Here is a 23,684-nt window from a genome sequence, read left to right as displayed (position 1 = left end):
AGTGGGAGCCCCACTTTGCCGCCGCCCGCCGCGGCCCGCGAGGGCTCGAGGCCGCCCCCGGAGCGCACTTCCTCCGCCGCCAGGCCGCGCCTCTTCCCCGAGCCGCAGCTCCTGGCTCCGTCGCCTCCTTCTCCAACTCCGGTGGCCGGAGTCCCGCGCCGCCCCGTCTCTTCATCCGGCCGGAGAGCCCTCAAGTCCAGCCAGCCGTGCCCTCGTCGTCCGGCATCCCGCGCCGCCAACCACGCCGGCGACCGCGCCCCGGCGCGCCCCCACCTCGCCGGCCCCGGATCCGGTGACCCGGCCCCCTCTCCGGCGACCTCCACCTCTTCCCCGATGAACTCCGGCAACCAACAGTGTTTTTGGCCAACCTCGACTTCTGTGTCGATCCGGATCTGGATCTGAGGATTTTGGATCGGTTGACTTTCTCCCGAAACCCTAGATAATTTGCATTTTTCATCATGCTATATCTCCGCATCCGTAGCTCCGTTTTGGGCGTGTAGCATATCAAAATGTTCGACTCAGAGAGTACATAATTTCATCTCATTGCATCATTTTCATTGTAGCTCATCTTGACGCCCGAAATGCTGTTGGAAGAGAGCTATTTGAGTTAATTGTCAGATCTGCTGCACCAAATAGCTATTTGTTTTTTTGCCATGATTAATGTGTGCATGATATGCTCCTGAGCTCTACATGTGTTTTGTTATATGCTTTGCCGTCTTTACAGAGGTGCTATCCATGTATTTTTGTGACATGTGAGGTGACTAGCACAAGCTTGCAAAGTAGTGCATTCGTTAAGGCTGATTTCAGGGACTTAGAATTTCACTAAGTCCTTGATTTGTTTTTATCAATATGCCATATGTTCATGTTGTTTCCCAGTGATCCGTGCCTCTTTTGAGGATGATCAGTAAGGATGATTTGTTAATATTGTGGTGCTCTATCCATACATGTCTTTGTTTGCAATTTTGGAGCACCCTAGCTTGAGTCAATCGAGCTCTACTTTTGCTATTTCGTGAATCCTGGCAGATTGCCTACTTGTTAGCGATTTTGCCGAGGATGTTGTTGTTGATCCGTGCATGCTATGTTGTTGTTCTTGCCATGTCTTGATTATACAATGTGTATTCTTGATGGGTGTATTCTTAGTTTGTCATGCCTTGCTCTGTAGTGAGTGCATCGAGCTCGTGAACATGCCTACTCGTTAAGATATTTGCATGCTCTAGTTTTTCTCGAAGTCTGTAACCTGATTATGTTTTTGCCATGTTCACATGCTTGCAATTGTATTTTCCGGTCACTTTTGGCTCAAGCTCACTAAGGGACTTTTGTTAAGCTCTTTTAGTAGCTCCATGCCAAGCTTTGCTTTGCCATGTTAAGTTCTTGTAGCATATAGTTTTCTTGCTCCAAAGTGGGCTACCTGATCTGGAACCTGTTTATCAATTGCACTTTTGCCATGCTTGTTTGAACCTGTTAATGGATGAATTGGCCGTATCTCAGTGTTGATCTTTTGACAAGCTTTATGAGTGGATACGTGCCATGTATTTTGTTGCCATGTTTGAGTGCTGTAGCATGATTATATTGATGCGTTTAGATAGCTACTCGCTGTTTATCGCAGACCGGTGCCATATTTGTTTTGCTTGCCATTTCCAAACCGTGCATCCGATTCCGGTGTTCTTTATATCGATTTCAACCGAAATCACCTCACCTTTCCAGTGGCACTCTTGTATTTCCAAGTTTAGGACAAGTTCATTCTTTCCTTGTCAAATCTTGCATATGCATCACATATCGCATCCCGCATAGCATACCATGTTTGCATCATGTTGTTTGAGCTTTGCACGTGGTTGATTGTGTTCCTTTTGCTTGTTTGTCTTGTTTGGGTAGAGCCGGGAGACGAGTTTGCTAATGAGGAGCCTGTTGAGTTTTCTTTCGAGGATACAGTCAACTCTGACAACTTTGCAGGCAAGATGATCATACCCTCGAAATCACTTCTATATTTGCTTTGCTAGATGCTCGCTCTCTTGCTATGCCTATGCTACGATGCCTACCACTTGCTTATCATGCCTCCCAAATTTCCATGTCAAACCTCTAACCCACCATGTCCTAGCAAACCGTTGATTGCCTATGTTACCGCTTTGCTCAGCCCCTCTTATAGAGTTGCTAGTTGCAGGTGAAGATTGGAGATCGTTCCTTGTTGGAACATTATTTTCTTGTTGGGATATCATTATATTATCTTGTTATCTTAATGCATCTATATACTTGGTAAAGGGTGGAAGGCTCGGCCTTTTTCCTAGTGTTTTGTTCCACTCTTGCCGCCCTAGTTTCCGTCATATCGGTGTTATGTTCCCGGATTTTGCGTTCCTTACGTGGTTGGGTGATAATGGGAACCCCTTGACAGTTCGCCTTGAATAAAACTCCTCCAGCAATGCCCAACCTTGGTTTTACCATTTGCCACCTAGCCTTTTTCCCTTGGGTTTCGCGGACTCAAGGGTCATCTTTGCTTTAAACCCCCGGGCTAGTGCTTCTCTAAGCGTTGGTCCAACCCAGAGCACCGTGCGGGGCCATCCCTTGGCAACTTGGGTTACGTTGGCTCCCGTATGCTTAGCTTATCTGGTGTGGCCTGAGCACGAGATATGTGCAGCTCCTATCGAGATTTATCGGCACATTCGGGCGGTGTTGCTGGACTTGTTTTATCTTTGTCGAGGTTGTCTTGTAGAACCGGGATACCGAGTCTGATCGGAATGTCTCGGGAGAAGGTTTATCCTTCGTTGACCGTGAGAGCTTGTGATGGGCTAAGTTGGGACTCCCCTACAGGGATTTGAACTTTCGAAAGCCGTGCCCGCGGTTATGGGCAGATGGGAATTTGTTAATGTCCGGTTGTAGATAACTTGAACCTTAACTTAATTAAAATGAATCAACTGCGTGTGTGACCGTGATGGTCTCTTCTCGGCGGAGTCCAGGAAGTGAACATGGTGTTGGAGTTATGTTTGCCGTAGGTTGTTATCTAGTTCTTCGTTCGTGCTTTGCCTTCTCTTCTCACTCTCTTTTGCGAACAGGTTAGCCACCATATATGCTAGTCGCTTGCTGCAGCTCCACATATTACCTTGTCTTACCTATAAGCTTTAATAGTCTTGATCGCGAGGGTGCAAGATTGCTGAGTCCCCGTGGCTCACAGATTACTTCCAAACCAGATGCAGGGCCTGATGACTCCGTTCCAGATGATGCGCTTGAGCTCAAGTGGGAGTTCGACGAAGACTCACACCGTTACTATGTGTCTTTCCCTGATGATCAGTAGTGGTGCCCAGTTGGGGTGATCGGGACCATGTCGCTTGTTGGGGTTGATCTTTTATTTTGGTACCATAGTCGGACCATGAGTGATTGGTTGATGTAATGCTATTTATGTACTTTGTGTGACGTGGCGAGTGTAAGCCAACTATGTACCTTTCCCCTTATTATCTATTTACATGGGTTGTTGTGAAGATTACCTTACTTGCGACATTGCTTTCAATGCGGTCATGCCTCTAAGTCGTGCTTCGACACGTAGGAGATATAGCCGCATCGAGGGTGTTACATCCTTCTCCCTGACGGAGGAGGCCATCCATTTGCCTTGCCCTCCTGATCCGGACATGGCTGAGGGCTTCCTCGAGGCAGAAAGAATGAGAACTTGGGCGCTGGAGCTCGAGACCGGAAGGGCGGAGAAAGAGAGAAGGTGTGGCTGAAGAAAGGGAGTCCTTATCTCCTTATAAAGACAGTGAATATCAAGCCCCTCCCCACCAGCCTTAAAACTCGCCTGTTCCGAAGGGTTGTGTAAACGGCACGGTTATATTACCCACGCTCGTATTGATGAGAATCCTGCAATAAGGGGACACGATCTCTACTTCGACAAGACGTTCCTATTAAAACCGTGTCTCGAAATGTGGAACAGCAGACGGAAAATGGTTTGAAATGATGACCAAGTAGATGTGATATCACATTACAAAAGGACCATCAGCAGATTGGACTCGTGCAAATATTATATTCTCTACGGTTGTGTGTGGTACTTGTGTTGCAGATCCGGACATGCTCATTGCGACCGAAGACTATCTTGGAGTATTCAGAAAGGGGAACCCGCCTTGCAATGCCAAAAACAATCTGCGCACCGGACACCTCATCATTGAAGTCTGGTTCAGGGGCTACTGAGTGAGTCCTAGACTAAGGGGTCATCGGGCGTCCGACCTATTAGACATGGGCCGGACTGATGGGTTGTGAAGATACAAAGGCGGAAGACTCTACCCGTGTCCGGATGGGACTCTCCTTGGCGTGGAAGGCAAGCTTGGCGGCCAAATATGAAGATTCCTTTCTCTATAACCGACCTTATATAACCCTAGATCCCTCCTGTATCTATATAAACCGGAGGGCTAGGTCTATAGATATATCCTCATAATCATAGTCAGACAGGCTAGACTTTTAGGGTTTAGCCATTACGATCTCGTGGTAGACAAACTCTTGTAATACTCATATTCATCAAGATCAATCAAGCAGGAAGTAGGGTATTACCTCCATAGAGAGGGCCCGAACCTGGGTAAACATTGTGTCCCCCGTCTCCTATTACCATCGACCTTAGACGCACAATTCGGGACCCCCTACCCGAGATCCGCTGGTTTTAACACTAACAACATCCAATGGTCCAGCTGCTAGAATCATTTGTTGATTAAGTTGACAAAGCCCTACGTACACGTCTGCTTAGTAGGCCCACAAGTCAACCACCAATTCTGCTGGGTCCTAGCTGTCATCGCGAGGAATAGTTTTTTTTCAAATAACAAGGAGGCACTTCCTTCCGTGCGAAGATACAGTCGGTGGGTCCCAACTGTCAAGGGGAGGAAACAGCTTAATAAAGAGGAACTTTCCTTGCATGCGACCATGGACCTCGTGGGTCCCAGCCGTCAGGCTCTTCACGTATAGTCCTCTTCCGATGACTCTCGTTTGTTGACCACACCACGCCGAGCGCAGCGAGGCGGTGGACGACGGCGAGGCCCCAAACTGGAACGACCCGGAGATGGGGAAGACGCGACAGTGGAGTGATACGTCCATTTTGCATCATGTTTTCTTATTGTTATTTATAATGCTTTTATCCATAATAATGCTTTTTGGAGTAATTCTAATGCCTTTTCTTTCATAATATGCAAGGTATACACAAAGAGGGAGAATTCTGGCAGCTGGAAATCTGGACCTGGAAAAGCTACGTCAGGCCACCTATTCTACAGAACTCCAAACAAGCTGAAACTTCACGAAGATTTTTTATGGATTATTTAATAATTATTGGAACAAACGACTACCTGGTGTTTGAATTGAAACAATTGCCAGACACTTTGAAATATGCTTATCTTGATGAAAAGAAGATATATCCTGTTATTATTAGTGCTAACCTTTCAGAACATGAAGAAGGAAGATTATTGAAGGTTCTAAGGAAGCACCGAGATCCTATTGGATATACTCTTGATGATTTAAAGGGCATTAGTCCCACTCTATGTTAGCACAAAATTAATATGGAACCTGATGCTAAACCCGTTGTTGATCACCAACGTCGGTTAAATCCAAAGATGAAAGAAGTGGTAAGAACGGAAATATTAAAACTTCTAGAAGCAGTTATAATCTATCCCATAGATGATAGTAGATGGGTAAGTCATGTTCATTGTGTTCCTAATAAAGGAGGTATAACTGTTGTTCCTAATGACAAGAATGGACTTATTCCACAAAGAATTGTTACAGGCTATAGAATGGTAATAGATTTCAGAAAATTAAACAAAGCAACTAGAAAAGATCATTACCCTTTGCCTTTTATTGATCAAATGCTTAAAAGATTATCTAAGCACACACAGTTTTGCTTCCTTAATGGATATTCTAGTTTTTCACAAATACCTGTTTCTCAACCTGATCAAGAAAAGACCACTTTTACTTGTCCCTTTGGAACCTATGCTTATAGACGTATACCTTTTGGTTTATGTAATGCATCTGCTACCTTTCAAAGATGTATGACTTCTATATTCTTTGACTTTTGTGAAAATATTGTTGAGGTTTTCATGGATGACTTTTCCGTTTATGGGAAGTCCTTTGATTATTGTTTAAGCAATCTTGATTGACTTTTGCACAGATGTGAACAAACAAATCTTGTCTTGAATTGGGAGAAGTTCCACTTTATTGTTAATGAGGGCATTGTCTTGGGTCATAAAATTTTTGAAAGAGGTATTGAAGTGGACAAAGCTAAGGTTGATGCAATTGAGATAATGCCATGTCCTAAAGATATAAAAGGTATTCGTAGTTTCTTAGGTCATGCTGGTTTCTATAGGAGATTTATCAAAGACTTTTCAAAAATTTCTAGGCCTCTTACTAGTCTCTTGCAAAAGGATATCCCTTTTGTTTTTGATGATGATTGTTTAGAAGCCTTTGAAACACTTAAGAAAGCTTTAATTTCTGCACCTATTATTCAACCACCTGAATGGAACTTGCCTCTTGAAATTATGTGTGATGCTAGTGATTATGCTGTTGGTACTGTTCTAGAAAAAAAGAGTTGATAAAAAACTTAATGTTATTCATTATGCTAGTAAAACTCTCGACAGTGCTCAAAGAAATTATGCTACTACTAAAAAAGAATTCTTAGCGGTTGTGTTTGCTTGTGATAAATTTAGACCTTATATTGTTGATTCCAAAGTAACTATTCAATAGACCATGCTGCTATTAAATATCTTATGGAAAAGAAAGATGCTGAACCTAGACTTATTCGATGGGTTCTCTTGTTACAAGAATTTGATTTGCATATCATTGATAGAAAAGGAGTTGAGAACCCAGTAGCTGATAATTTATCTAGGCTTGAAAATGTGCTTGATGACCCACTACCTATCGATGATAGTTTTCCTCATGAGCAGTTAGCTGCAATAAATGTTTCTCATAGTACTCCTTGGTATGTTGACTATGCTAATTACATTCTTGCTAAATATTTACCACCTAGCTTTACCTACCAACAAAAGGAAAAATTCTTCTATGATTTAAGACATTACTTTTGGGATGACCCACATCTTTATAAAGAAGGAGTAGATGATATTATTAGATGTTGTGTACCAGAGCATGAACATGGATAAATCCTACGGAAATGTCACTCCGAAGCTTATGGAGGGCATCATGCTGGAGATAGAACTGCTCACAAGGTATTGCAATCTGGATTTTATTGGCCTACTCTCTTCAAGGATGCCCGTAAGTTCGTCTTATCTTGTGATGAATGTTAAAGAATAGGTAATATCGGTAAGCGTCAATAAATGCCTATGAATTATTCACTTGCTATTGAACCATTTGATGTTTGGGGATTTGATTACATGGGACCTTTTCCTTCCTCTAATGGGTATACACATATTTTGGTTGCTGTTGATTATGTTACTAAATGTGTAGAAGCTATTCCAACCAGTAGTGCTGATCACAACACCTCTATTAAAATGCTTAAGGAAGTTATTTTCCCAAGGTTTGGAGTCCCTAGATATTTAATGACTGATGGTGGTTCACACTTTATTCATGGTGCTTTCCGTAAAATGCTTGCCAAGTATGATGTTAACCATAGAATTGCATCACCATATCATCCTTAGTCTAGTGGTCAATTTGAACTTAGCGATAGAGAAAAAAAAATTAATTTTGCAAAAGACTGTCAATAGGTTCAGGAAGAATTGGTCTAAGAAATGAGATGATGCACTTTGGGCTTATAGAACAACATATAAAAATCCTATGGGTATGTCTCCGTATAAAATGGTTTATGGAAAAGCTTGTCATTTGCCTCTTGAGTTAGAACATAAAGCATTATGGGCAATCAAAGAACCCAATTGTGACTTCAAACTTGTTGGTGAAAAGAGGTTATTTGATATTAGCACTCTAGATGAATGGAGAACCCAAGCTTATGAAATGCAAAATTATTCAAAGAAAAGGTTAAAGATGGCATGACAAAAGAATCCAAAAGCGTGAGTTAATTTCAGAGAATATGTTCTTTTGTACAACTCATGTTTCAGATTCTTTGTACGAAAGCTCCTCTCAAAATGGGAAGGCCCATATGTCATCGAGGAGGTTTATCGGTCTGGAGCCATCAAAATAAATAATTTTGAAGGTACTAACCCGAAGGCTGTCAATGGGCAACGAATAAAGCACTATATCTCAGGTACTCCTATTAATGTTGAAAGTAATATTATCCAAACTTTGACACTGGATGAACACATAAAAGAGTCCTTCTGGAACACTCCAGAATCGTGAAATAAGGAGGTACGTGATATGGTAAGTAAACGGACTACGAAAAATCCGCAAAAATATTTTTTCTCACTTTTGGAATATTTAAGAATTTTAGGAATAAAGAAACTTCCAAGAAGCGTCCCCTGGTGGGCACAGGACACCAGGGCGCCTGGCGCACCCAGGTGGGTTGTGCCCACCTGGGACACCTTCCGTGCTTCGTTTTTCTACCGTATGCTTGTCCTCCAAGATAAAAAAAATCTATATATACTTCCTGAACCTGTTGATTACTGTATCGTGGAGAAATCCTGTGTTCTCTTTTCTTGCTGTTTTCTGTCAGATCTGTCAGGCCAGGCATCATGTCTTCTTCTTCCTCCAACAACGTGGAAGAGGATGCTTGGTTGATGAAGATCGAGCTAAAGAGAGAAGAGGCCGTGGAAGCCATCGGAGGAGATGTGAGCAAGGAGGTTACCGTAGATTAGCCTCTGGTCCTCGAACAAGCACTGCTGGTTGAGGAGGAGGAGGAAGATATCCTTAAACCTTACCTTACTCATCTTACTCCTGCTGAGATTGAAGCCTTTCGCTTCATTGGAACAATTCATATACAAAACAAGTATCTCACTTGTGAAAATATTCTGCATCAAGAGCACATCACCCACCTCCCGAGCGTCATCCGTTGATTGGAGAACCTCTTGATCCTTAAGGATAGAATCGCTTCATCACCACCATCATCATCTTCACCACCAAAGGAGAACCGAGTTTTGGGTATGGGCACTCCCATTGGCTTCCGCCATGCTTGGGGAGGAGCCCCGGTATCGTATCATCCCACTATGTTTTTGCTTTTACTTATTTTAGTTTGATCCTTTTGCTTTTGATGAATAAAGGTTAGTTCGATCCTTTCTTCTTTGAGAGTTTGCATAGTGATCTATCCTTGTAATCGTGTGCAAGTTATATAATAAAGTCTAGTATGAGTTTTTGCTTTCTTTACTCTCATGTTGCAAATAAAGAAAAGGAATAAGAAAGGAAAAGGAGAAAGGAAATAAATAAAAGAAAGGAAATAAATCAATAAAATCATATACTAATCCTATGGTAGGTGATGGCACCACATAAGGAAAAGTATAAGTAGAAAATTTTATTAGAGATTGACAAACATAGCATTAGTCAATGATGCAATGCATTAAAGAATTAATAAGGGAAGAGAAGATTCACATATAAATATACTACCCTAGAAATCTTTTGTGATTGTGAGCCCTCATCAAAATATTATATGCCAAAATTGTTGATGTTGGACAAGGAAGACAATGTAATGGTTTATGTTCGTTCATATTCACATAGAATTCATATTGTCATGGATCCTTTAACTTGTGGTGCTTGCCCCCTATCTTTGCTAGCCAAAAATTCCGCACTAAGTAGATATACTACCACTAATGCAGGATGCTGCTAATGCGACACTACGATTAGAGACCCTTCGACGAAACTGTGTGCGATGCCATAATTGCAAACGGTGGTGTAAAAACCCATCAAAAAAGGTGCAAAACGTTTGTGATGAAGGATGCATCAAACACGGTTCAGATTTTAGTTGCGTGTGCGATGCAGGGCATACGGTTCGGCTCAATTAACTGTTTGTGATTAGGCAACACAAAAGAAATGGGCAGCCAGACGAAGGTGTGTGCGACGTACAACATACAGTTCACTCGGATGAACTGTTTGTGATTAGGCAACACAAAAGAAATGGTCATCCAGATCAAGGTGTGTGCGATATACGGCATGCGGTTCACTCGGATGAACTGTTTGCTTTGAGACATGAGAATAGAAATGGTTCAACTTAACAAGATGTGTGTGATACGCGACAAATAGGTCTATAATCGGAAACGTGTGAGCACTGCGTTGGATTTCCCCGAAGAGGAGAGGATGATGCAGCAAAGTAGCGTAAGTATTTCCCTCAGTTTTTGAGAACCAAGGTATCAATCCAGTAGGAGGCTACGCGCGAGTCCCTCATACCTACACAAAAACAATAGCTCAACGCAACCAACGTGCTTAGGGGTTGTCAATCCCTTCACATTCACTTACGAAAGTGAGATCTGATAGAGATGATAAATAATATTTTTGGTATTTTTGGTATAGAGATGCAAAGTAAAAGGTAAAAGTAAAGTAAAAGCAAAGCAATAATAAAGTGATGGAGATTGATATGATGAGAAAGAGACCCGGGGGCATAGGTTTCACTAGTGGCTTCTCTCAAGAGCATAAGTATTCTGCGGTGGGTGAACAAATTACTATTGAGCAATTGACAGAATTGAGCATAGTTATGAGAATATCTAGGTATGATCATGTATATAGGCATCACGTTCGAGACAAGTAGACCGACTCCTGCCTGCATCTACTACTATTACTCCACTCATCGACCGCTATCCAGCATGCATCTAGAGTATTAAGTTAAAAACAGAGTAACGCCTTAAGCAAGATGACATGATGTAGAGGGATAGCTTCATGCAATATGATAAAGACCCCATCTTGTTATCCTCGATGGCAACAATACAATACGTGCCTTGCTGCCCCTTCTGTCACTGGGAAAGGAGATCGCAAGATCGAACCCAAAGCTAAGCACTTCTCCCATGGCAAGAACAACCAATCTAGTAGGCCAAACCAAACTGATAATTCGAAGAGACTTGCAAAGATAACCAATCATACATAAAAGAATTCAGAGAAGATTCAAATATTATTCATAGATAGACTTGATCATAAACCCACAATTCATCGGTCTCAACAAACACACTGCAAAAAGAAGATTACGTCGAATAGATCTCCACGAGAGAGGGGGAGAACATTGTATTGAGATCCAAAAAGAGAGAAGAAGCCATCTAGCTACTAACTATGGACCTGTAGGTCTGAAATAAACTACTCACACTTCATCGGAGGGGCTTGGATGATGATGTAGAAGCCCTCCGTGATCGATGCCCCTTCCGACGGAGCTCTGGAACAGGCCCCAAGATGGGATCTCGTGGATACAGAAAGTTGTGGCGGTGGAATTAGGTTTTTGGCTCCGTCCCCGATCATTTGGGGGTACGTAGGTATATATAGGAGGAAGAAGTACGCCGGTGGAGCTTCAAGGGGCCCACGAGGCAGGGGGCACGCCCTAGGGGGGCCCCTCCACCCTCGTGACCGCCTCGTGGCTTTCTTTACGGAGGGTCCAAGTCTCCTAGATCTTATCTCGTGGACTTCGTTTGATATTCTGTTTCTTCGAAACACTGAAATAGGCAAAAACAACAATTCTAGGCTGGGCCTCCGGTTAATAGGTTAGTCCCAAAAATAATATAAAAGTGGAAAATAAAGCCCAATATAGTCCAAAACAGTAGATAATATAGCATGGAGCAATCAAAAATTATAGATACGTTGGAGACGTATCAAGCATCCCCAAGCTTAATTCCTGCTCGTCCTCGAGTAGGTAAATGATAAAAACAGAATTTTTGATGCGGAGTGCTACTTGGCATAATTTTAATGTAATTCTTCTTAATTGTGGTATGAATATTCAGATCCAAAAGATTCAATGCAAAAGTTCATATTGACATAATAATGATAATACTTCAAGCATACTAACTAAACAATTATGTCTTCTCAAAATAACATGGCCAAAGAAAGTTCATCCCTACAAAATCATATAGTTTAGTCATGTTTCATTTTAGTCACACAAGAATGCTCTCATCATGCACAACCCCGATGACAAGCCAAGCAATTGTTTCATACTTTAGTAATCTCAAACCTATAAACTTTCACGCAATATATGAGCGCGAGCCATGGACATATCACTATGGGTGGAATAGAATATAATGAGGGGGGTTATGTGGAGAAGACAAAAAAGGAGAAAGTCTCACATCAACGAGGCTAATCAATGGGCTATGGATATGCCCACCAATTGATGTTAATGCAAGGATTAGGGATTGCCATGCAACGGATGCACTAGAGCTATAAATGTATGAAAGCTCAACAAAAGAAACTAGTGGGTGTGCATCCAACTTGCTTGCTCACGAAGAGCTAGGGCACTTGAGGAGGCCCATTGTTGGAATATACAAGCCAACTTATATAATGAAAAATTCCCACTAGTATATGAAAGTGATAACATGAGAGACTCTCTACTATGAAGATCATGGTGCTACTTTGAAGCACAAGTTTGGTAAAAGGATAGTAACATTGTCCCTTCTCTCTTTTTCTCTCATTTTTTTGGGCCTTTTCTTTTTTTTATGGCCTTTCTATTTTTTTATTCCTCACTTGGGACAATGCTCTAATAATTATGATCATCACACTTCTATTTATTTACAACTCAATGATTACAACTCGATACTAGAACAAAGATGACTCTATATGAATGCCTCCGGCGGTGTACCGGGATATGCAATGAACCAAATGACATGTATGAAAGAATTATGAACGGTGGATTTGCCACAAATACTATGTCAACTACATGATCATGCTAAGCAATATGACAATGATGAATGTGCATGATGAACGGAATGATGGAAAGTTGCATGGCCATATATCTCGGAATGGCTATGGAAATGCCATAATAGGTAGGTATGGTGGCTGTTTTGAGGAAGATATAAGGAGGTTTATGTGTGAAAGAGCGTATCATATCACGGGGTTTGGATGCACCGGCGAAGTTTGCGCCAACTCTCAATGTGAGAAAGGGCAATGCACGGTACCGAAGAGGCTAGCAAGGATGGAAGGGTGAGAGTGCGTATAATCCATGGACTCAACATTAGTCATAAAGAACTCACATACTAATTGCAAAAATCTACAAGTCATCAAAAACCTCAGCACTACGCGCATGCTCCTAGGGGGATAGATTGGTAGGAAAAGACCACCACTCGTCCCCGACCACCACTCATAAGGAATACAATCAAATAACACCTCATGTTTCAAATTTGTTGCATAACATTTACCATACGTGCATGCTACGGGACTTGCAAACTTCAACACAAGTATTTCTCAATTTCACAACTACTCAACTAGCATGACTTTGATATTATTACCTCCATATCTCAAAACAACCATCAAGCATCAAACTTTTCTTAGTATTCAACACACTCATAAGAAAGTTTTATTGTTAATCTTGCATACCAAGCATATTACGATTTTAAGAAAATTACCATGCTAATAAGACTCTCAAAATAATCTAAGTGAAACATGAGAGATCAATAGTTTCTATAAAACAAATCCACCACCGTGCTCTAAAAGATATAAGTGAAGTACTAGAGCAAAACTATAAAGCTCAAAAGATATAAGTGAAGCACATAGAGTATTCTATCAAATTCCAAATCATGTATGGCTCTCTCAAAAGGTGTGTACAGCAAGGATGATTCCGGTAGACTAACAAGCAAAGACTCAAATCATAAAAGACGTTCCAAGCAAAACACATATCATGTGGTGAATAAAAATATAACTCCAAGTAAAGTTACCGATAGAAGTAGACGAAAGAGGGGATGCCTTCCGGGGCATCCCCAAGCTTTGGCTTTTAGGTGTCCTTATATTATCTTGGGGGTGCCATGGGCATCCCCAAGCATAGGGTCTTGCCACTCCTTGTTCCATAATCCATCAAATCTTTACCCAAAACTTGAAAACTTCACAACACAAAACTTAAGGTAGAAAATCTCGTGAGCTCCGTTAGCGAAAGAAAACAAAAGACCACTTCAAGGTACTGTAATGAACTCATTATTTATTTATATTGGTGTTAAACCTAATGTATTCCAACTTTTCTATGGATTATAAACTATTTTACTAGCCATAGATTCATCAAAATAAGCAAACAACACACGAAAAACAGAATCTGTCAAAAACAGAACAGTCTGTAGTAATATGTAGCTAGCGCAAGATCTGGAACCCCAAAAATTCCAAAATAAATTCCTGGATGTGAGAAATTTATATATTAATCATGTGAAAAAAGAATTAACTAAATATAGCTTTTCAAATAAAAATGACAGCAGTTCTCGTGAGCGCTAAAGTTTCTGTTTTTTACAGCAAGTTCAACAAGACTTTCCCCAAGTCTTCGCAACGGTTCTACTTGGCACAAACACTTAATTAAACACAAAAAACAAAACCAAAACATAGGCTAAATAATTTATTTATTTAATAACAGCAAGGAAAAATATTGGGTTGTCTCCCAACAAGCACTTTTCTTTAAAGCCTTATAGCTAGGCATTGGTAATTTTAATGATGCTCACAAGAAAGACAAGAATTGAAGCACAAAAGGAGCATCATAAAGCATGTGACAAACACATCTAAGTCTAACATACTTCCTATGCATAGGCATCTTAAAGGCAAACAAATTATCATAGCAAGCAAAAACTAGCATATGCAAGGAAGCGGAAAGAAACAATAGCAATCTCAACATAACGAGAGGTAATTTAGTAACATGAAAATTTCTAAAACCATATTTTCCTCTCTGATAGTAATTACATGTAGGAACATAAGCAAATTCAACAATATAGGTATCACAAAACATATTCTTAACAGGATCCACATGTATGCAAAGTTGACACTCTTCCAAAATAGTGGGATTAACATTAACTAAAGTCATGACCTTTCCAAACCCACTTTTAATATTATTGCAAACATTATAATCAATCTCATATTCATCATGGGGTTTAAATAAATTTTCAAGATTAAAAGAAGAATCACCCCAATCATGATCATTGCAACAAGTAGAGGACATAGTAAAACTAGCATCCCCAAGCTTAGGGTTTTGCATATTATTAGCACAATTGACATCAAGAGAATTTATAATAAAATCATTGCAATCATGCTTTTTATTCAAAGATCTATCGTGAATCGCTTCATAAAGTAATTCGTCACACTTTTTATTCAAAGATCTATCGTGATGGGTACTTGGTATGTTGACTTTTGCACAGACTCCCTGGCAATGGCGCCAGAAATTCTTCTTGCTACCTCTTGAGCACTGCATTGGATTTCCCCGAAGAGGAGAGGATGATGCAGCAAAGTAGCGTAAGTATTTCCCTCAGTTTTTGAGAATCAAGGTATCAATCCAGTAGGAGGCTACGCGCGAGTCCCTCGTACCTACACAAAAACAATAGCTCAACGCAACCAACGCGCTTAGGGGTTGTCAATCCCTTCACGATCACTTACGAAAGTGAGATCTGATAGAGATGATAAATAATATTTTTGGTATTTTTGGTATAGAGATGCAAAGTAAAAGGTAAAAGCAAAGTAAAAGCAAAGCAATAATAAAGTGATGGAGATTGATATGATGAGAAAGAGACCCGGGGGCCATAGGTTTCACTAGTGGCTGCTCTCAAGAGCATAAGTATTCTACGGTGGGTGAACAAATTACTGTTGAGCAATTGACAGAATTGTGCATAGTTATGAGAATATCCAGGTATGATCATGTATATAGGCATCACGTCCGAGACAAGTAGACCGACTCCTGCCTGCATCTACTACTATTACTCCACTCATCGACTGCTATCCATCATGCATCTAGAGTATTAATTTAAAAACAGAGTAACGCCTTAAGCAAGATGACATGATGTAGAGGGATAGTTTCATGCAGTATGATAAAAACCCCATCTTGTTATCCTCGGTGGCAACAATACAATACGTGCCTTGCTGCCCCTTCTGTCACTGGGAAAGGACACCGCAAGATCGAACCCAAAGCTAAGCACTTCTCCCATGGCAGGAACAACCAATCTAGTAGGCCAAACCAAACCGATAATTCGAAGAGACTTGCAAAGATAACCAATCATACATAAAATAATTCATAGAAGATTCAAATATTATTCATAGATACACTTGATCATAAACCCACAATTCATCGGTCTCAACAAACACACCACAAAAAGAAGATTACATCGAATAGATCTCCACGAGAGAGGGGGAGAACATTGTATTGAGATCCAAAAAGAGAGAAGAAGCCATCTAGATACTAACTATGGACCCGTAGGTCTGAAATAAACTACTCACACTTCATCGGAGGGGCTTGGATGATGATGTAGAAGCCCTCCGTGATCGATGCCCCTTCCGGCGGAGCTCCGGAACAGGCCCCAAGATGGGATCTCGTGGATACAGAAAGTTGCGGCGGTGGAATTAGGATTTTGGCTCCGTCCCCAATCGTTTGGGGTACGTAGGTATATGTAGGAGGAAGAAGTACGTCGGTGGAGCTTCGAGGGGCCCACGAGGCAGGGGGCGCGCCCTCCACCCTTGTGACCGCCTCGTGGCTTTCTTGACGGAGGGTCCAAGTCTCCTGGATCTTATCTGATCAGAAAATCATGTTTCCGAAGGTTTCATTCCGTTTGGACTCCGTTTGATATTCTGTTTCTCCGAAACACTGAAGTAGGCAAAAAACATCAATTCTGGGCTGGGCCTCTGGTTAATAGGTTAGTCCCAAAGATAATATAAAAGTGGAAAATAAAGCCCAATATAGTCCAAAACAGTAGATAATATAGCATGGAGCAATCAAAAATTATAGATACGTTGGAGACGTATCAGTGTGCGAAGACCGACAACCACAGATGATTACTGCTAACAAGCCGTGTGTGTTGTGAGCAAACAATTGCTAGTATACAATTGTGAGTGATTGATGAAAACATCACCGACGGGTTCCATTGTTTAGTCCATGTGCGATGTGATTTTCTTTGTCCGCACGAAATCTACGCTCTGTCTACAGAGCATCAACATATATACTTAAAAAGACAGCATTGCATAACCAAATTAAGCATACGATTACACAAGTGACTGCACACATAACATTTCCACACACCAAAGTCAGCAATTACATGCATACTAAAGAAGGAGAAACGAGGATCTAATCATCTACTTATTGTTGCGATGATGCTTGCCATTTCTCTGCTTCCGGCTGGATCCATGGCCGTTTTGGGGAAGGAGGCACTTCCTCATGTCAACGATCCGCCTGTACATGTTGTAGCTCGTGTATGCCTCCTTGGCCGCGTACATGATGTGAGCTTTGTCAAGTTTCTCCATCCAGTCCGAGTGCCAGGAACACTTGTCCTTGTTGCACGAATCCTTCATGTCTCTGTAGTAGGGTTCGATGATGGCCTCGGCGAGGTGAACCAGTGAGTCCTTCTCATGCTCCTTGCTACCCCAGATCTTGTATTGGCCCTGGATGTTGACAAGATTCTGGCAGGCGATGCCCAAATTCTCGAGCACCTTTACATCATTGATGATGTCCACCATAGCGAACATGTAGTGGGGGCTATTGACAAACCTAGAGAAACGCTCGCATGGCCTTGTGGCCAGGTAGTAGTGGTATACGAGGACATGGTGGCGCACGCACATCTGGGTGACGACGACCTTGGGACAAGACCCGGCACGAGCGTGGGTGTACTCGAGGTCGAACCCGACCACCTTGTACTTCTCCTCGGCAAGCAACAACTCCATGACATGGATGGAGTGCTCCACCTAGACCGGGTCGTTGGTGTACACCACCGAGAGGTCCATGAACCTTTTGTGGGTGTCCACCACGGCACGCATGGTGAACTGCTGCTCGTCGGCAGTAGCCGCTTGGAGCGCCATTGGAGCCGCGCATGATACCCTCTAAGAATTTCTCATTGTGGGTGTGCTTCTTGCAATGGTGGGGCACGATCAAAAGGTTGAAGAGACACAAGGGCTAAATGGCCGCTATAATAAATGGGGCCCGACCGGCCTATAATCATCACATCTTGTCACGACGTTCATAGAGGAGGATTCCAGTGCATGCTTGACAAAACCGCAGCACATGCATGGGCTTGAAGAGGCGCTAAATGTATCGTCGGTGAGCCTGTTCCCGCGCTACCGTGCTGTTTACCGTGCAGGCTTCCCGCCCGGCTAGTTTGGCCACACGTCGGCTAGAAGAGGGACAAATCATGGGCGTTGCAAAAAGCTTTGTAAAAATGAAGTGTGTGGAATGACTTCGGTCATAAGTTTACCTGTGGGTGATGAGGTCAAAGTTACACAGAAGGGTGATGATGGACACTCGACTGCGATAATTAATTCTGCGCTCTACAATGCACATGGTGGAAGAAACCAACTGTGTGCAATAATGTCGAAGATCGCAGTCGAGTTAGCTATGCACATCGTGTGCCGTGAGATCGACAATGTAAACAGATTCGAGAATGGTTAATAAAATCTAAGACAATTGCATATTAAGGTCAAAATAGTGCTAGCAATATACGAGTCTCATACGATGCCATTACGACAAAAGCTCGAAATATTATAAGGTTCAAATTCCAGAGTTATATGGCTCAAATTCGAAGATTACAAGGTTCAAACTGATATTAGAAATGAAATTCAGCTCATCAGCTGCAAACGCTCGCACTGATCCGCTGAACATGGATATCAAAGAGGTTCAAACTAATATCACCGCTTCTAAGTCTAGTTTCGAAACCTCACAATTTTTGCGAAGGGGTCAGCCACTGAGAAGTCATGTATGGGGTTGACACGATGACTTCCGATTACTCTGTCATCTGAAGTTCCAAAATGAAATTCAGCATTTTTGGAGCCTACTCCATTCCGCCGTAGGCGCCGGCGCTGATCAACAAACAATTCATTTTTGCGAAATAAATGCAGGGCAAACATCATTTCCTTCAGCACCCTTGCTCTAAGAACAAAGAACCCGGCGAATATAATCTTTGGTAAGGTCCCTCGGTAGGAGTTCAAAGTAACTTCTGAGAGATGCAGATCTAGGCATTCGACGTGATTGTTATAATGTATCACATTATCCACCATTGGGCCTAATCTTATCTGCAAAAGAAGAAAACGTGTTAGTGCCTACATGCAGTTTTGAACATTACTACAGGCCTATTTGGTTTGCAGGATTTGTAAAATGCACTAACATGCCATCTTTGATCTAACATGATTAACATGTGCATTTGATTACATTCTAGGAAAATGTAGCCTTCTTCACAAGAGTTTGGAGTAGATGAAAAGTTCCCTAAGAAAACTAGTACAAATGAATCCAAAGGAGAAATGCTTATCCATTGTAACCATATGGATCAAGCAACCAATATGGGGGGGCATGTATGTACTGAAATCCTCCAAAAGAACCTTCAGAAATCGTAGTACATTGTCATTGTAAACATGGAAAAAGGTGTCACAAATTGAACTCCCTTATGGTTAAAATTTAACAGGAAAGGAACATCACCTCGATATATAGCTTCTCCAGGCACGGAAAGCATCTCAGGAAACTGACAACTTGCTCTAAGTTGGGGCCGATAGATTCTAGTGCCAAGACCTTCACTGTGCGCAGTTTCGGGGTCAAGCTTGTCGGAATTATTTTCTAAATGACAGACGAACAAACAACTTCAAAATTAGAAATAATGTTAATTTGTAGAAGGAGAGGTAGAAGGCGGTTATTGTACCTGAACGGGTGTGGATCCAATAACAAGTTCGGAGTATTTGTTAGACAAGTAGCCCACCACAGTCAATTTCGGCATAGAAATGACATTGATTCTTGTTGGACCTTATTGATCAACTACAAGTAATCTCTCAACTGCAGGTGTGTCCTCAATGACCATAGCATGGTACACATCTTGTGATGTCTTCCTGCCACACCAGCAACACACATAAATAGTTCGAAGAGTCATGGAGGTGATGTGGAAGGTACTCAACCCATTGATCGCCTGAAGACGAAGGTACTCAAGTGCAGTACAGCCACGGAGCAGGAGCTCCATGTCACCGTTTGAGAGGCGGACGGCGACGAGCTTGAGGTGCTTTAGTCGTGGTAGAATCAGAGTGGGCACGTCATTAAGGGGGGATGGCAGTTCCTGAACTTGGCGATGCGCTGCGTGCGCGTGAGGCAGAGTGCGGACGTTGGCAGCGACCGCATATGCCCATCATCAAAAGTGAGCTCCTCGAGCTGATCTAGTGCTGGGGATCGGAACCAGTCATCAAGCTTGGCCCGGTCCTTGCCATTGGAATGAAACTTTCCCATTCTAAGGCCTTTGGTTGGGCCAAGGTGACTGCCGAGGATTTTGGAGAACACATCCAAGCTTTTGCGATAGCCATGGCAAAGCTTGTGGGTGTCGATGAGGTCGAGAGGGCTAGAGTTCCATAGGGGGCGCCACCACCGGGAAAGGATGGTTGTCCACGCCCCATATTTGATTGGGAGGAGGGAGATGATGACTGTCAACATATCATCGGGGAGGCTACTGATGAAGTCTAGGCCTGCTGGAGTCGCTTGCCGTTCTAGCTCGCCCCGCCTTTGCTTGTTGGCAGCCCCGTTCTCCACCTTCGGAGTCTCCTTGTCAGCGGCACTTTCTGATAGAAATGGGAGTACTGGGAATATTTAGTTAAAACAGGGCAATAGAAAAGTGTATTGGTAACTGTAACACCTCGGGTGTCACACTACAGTAAACTCCTGTTAATGGTGCCATGTCATCATATTTAATTTTTGCTAATCATCACTTTGTTCCAAACCGACCTCAAATTCATATCTAAAGGACAAGTTAAATTATCATTTTCCTCAAACTATAAAACTAAAATGTTCGGATTTTAATATAAATCCCCTTGATCAATTGTCCTATTGAAACCAACGTCATTTGACTCATCGAGTAATCCCTAGTAAAATATAAAGTTGCCCAACAACAAATAAAATAGTCATTGCAAAATAAACAAATATTGTAGTTTTTCACATTGACTTGAAACCTTGTGTGCTAGCTAAAATCTTGACTAGTATTTATGTGACAAATTTCATATATAGAAAAATTCATTTTATAGCAAAAAGAAATACAAAACTTAGGATATAGAATAAAATAGAAATAATAAAAACAGAAAACTGCACTGTTGCCACTGGACCCTAGTGGCCATAGTGCACGCGGCCCAACCCACTACCAGCCTTTCCTGTACCTCAGGCACAGGAAGAGGCAGAGGCCATGGCGTGGAGGCCATCCACGGCCATGACGGCTCGATGGCTGCCACGCACACGAGAGTGCCTCCTCAACCCTATAAACGTGTTCCCCGGAAACCCTAGCTCGTCCTCGTCCAGATCCCCCTCTTTCCCCATCGCGCCCTCTCCTCATCTTCTCGAAATCGAGCTCGAAAGCTCGCACAGTGACCGCTTGTCGTCGTTGTTGCCGTGGCCACCGGCCATCGTTCGCCGTCCGTTGAAGCCCAGAAGAATCCCGCGTCGTCCTCTTCTTCCACGCCGAGCGCCACCAGCTAGGACGCCCTTGTGTCGTTGCTCCCGTCGATCCCCTCCGCGGACAACCGTCGCTATCCACCACGATTCGCTCGACTATGAGCTCCCCCGGCCTCGCCGGCTGCTTGTCCGGTCGCACGGTGAGCTCCTCACCCACCCCCTGTTTTCCCCCCTTTTCTCGTCGTTGTTTCACGCCGCCTCCGGCGCATCCGTAGCCCATGGTGAGCTCATGCTCACCCACACACCCTGCCCCATCCGGCCGCGCCCTGGGCATCGCCCCGCGCTCGCCTGCGCGTGTGGCCGCTGCGCCTGGCCACGCCCGCGCCAGCGCCACCTGCAGCCGCTGGTTCTGCCGCCCGCCGCCCGGACCATGCCTGCTCGACCGCTGCCGCGCCTCTACCTCCGCTCGCCGTGACCACCCACACCGCCCCGCGCCACCGCGCTCACCGCTGCTGCTTCGTGTTGCCGCTGCGTAACTACTGCTGCTCGTGAGCCGCTGCCCGCACACGCGCTCGCCTTCCCCCTGGTCGCGGCCCGCACGCCTAGCCTCGTCCCCGCTGGCGCCTGTCGCGCCCCTGCATCGCCACTCTGGGACGAGGCCGCCCTCGTCCTCCTCCATCAGGTCGCGCATCGCCGCATCCCGCTTTTCTCAATGCCGCCGCCCCCTGCAACCGCCCCGCCTCCGCCGCTGCTGCCGCCTCAGCTCACGCACGCCCCCGTTCCCCTCGCCCTGCTCCAGTCCGAGCTCTCGCCGACCATCGCCGCCCCCGCGGGCAACTCCGGCGCCTCGTCGGCCGTCGCTGGTGCGCCCGGGCTCGCCCCGTTGGGCGCCTGGCGCTAGCGCCCGTAACCCGCCCGCGACGCCCTGGCCAAATGACAAGCGGGGCCCGCCCCTGTTAAAAAAAGAAAAAGAAAATATGTAATTAGAAAAATTAATTAATTAATTTAATTTGGCTAATTAAATTAAGTTAACCTAATCAAGTAATTAAACTAATTAACCTTGTTTAAATTAACCTGAGACTATGACGAATGGGTCCCACCTACCAGGTTTGACCTAGTCAACTGATGGTCCTGCTAACATCATGCTGATGTCATGCTGACACAATAATTGTATTTTCTAATTAATTTAAATATGTTAAATCCAAAATTGGTTTTAAATCTTTAAAAATTAATATAAAATAATCCGTAACTAGGATGAAAATACTTTGTACATAAAAGTTGCTCAGAACGACCAGACGAATCCGAATACGCATTCCGTTTGCCAACCACACGTCCCTGGCATAGCGAACATGCAACTTTCCCCCTCTGGTTCATTTGTCCAAAAACGCGAAACACCGGGATACTTTCCCGGATGTTTCCCCCTTTCGCCGGTATCACCTCCTACTGCAGTAGGTTGCCTCTAGCACCACGTATTGCCATGTTATGTTTGTGATGGTTAGATTGCTCTCTTATTTATTGTGTTCCCCTCCGTTACTTCTTTCCGGTAGACCCAGAGACCGATGTCGGTACCCCTGTGATCGACTACATCGACGACCCTTCCTTCTTGCCAGAGCAACCAGGCAAGCCCCCCCTGATCACCAGATACCGCCTATTCTTCTCTCTACTGCTTGCATTAGAGTAGTGTAGCATGTTACTGCTTTCGGTTAATCCTATTCTGTTGCATAGCCTGTCATTGTTGCTACAGTTGTTGATACCTTACCTGCAATCGTAAATGCTCAGTATAGGATGCTAGTATTTCATCAGTGGCCCTACATCCTTGTCCGTCTGCTATGCTATACTATCGGGCCGTGATCACTCGGGAGGTGATCGCGGGTATATACTTACATACATATTATACATGATACATGATGTCACTAAAGTCGGGTTGGCTCGTAGAGTACCCGCAAGTGATTCCGATGCGGGGGCTGATGGTGCAGGTGGTTCCATCCAGGTAGTGGTGGGCCTGGGTTCCCGACGGCCCCCGACTGTTACTTTGTAGCGGAGCGACAGGGCAGGCTGAGACCGCCTTGGAGAGAGGTGGGCCTGGCCCTGGTCGGCGTTCGCGGTTACTTCAAAATAACACGCTTAATGAGATCTTGGTATTTGATCTGAGTCTGGCCACCGGCTTATACGCACTAACCAACTACGCGGGAACAGTTATGGGCACTCGACGTCGTGGTATCAGCCGAAGCCTTTGTGATGTCAGCGACTGAGCGGCGCACGCCGGATTGGACTGGAACGCCTGCTCTTGTATTAGGGAGGCTAGGTTCGTTTCCGGCCGTCCTCGCAACGTGCAGGTGTGCAATGGGCGATGGGCCCAGACCCTTGTGCCATAGGATTTAGA

Source organism: Triticum urartu, chromosome 4A (genome assembly GCF_056163025.1).
Source record: "Triticum urartu cultivar PI428250 chromosome 4A, HENAU_Tu73, whole genome shotgun sequence".
NCBI classification, from domain to species: Eukaryota; Viridiplantae; Streptophyta; class Magnoliopsida; order Poales; family Poaceae; genus Triticum; species Triticum urartu.
Note: the sequence above shows the minus strand (reverse complement) of the source record.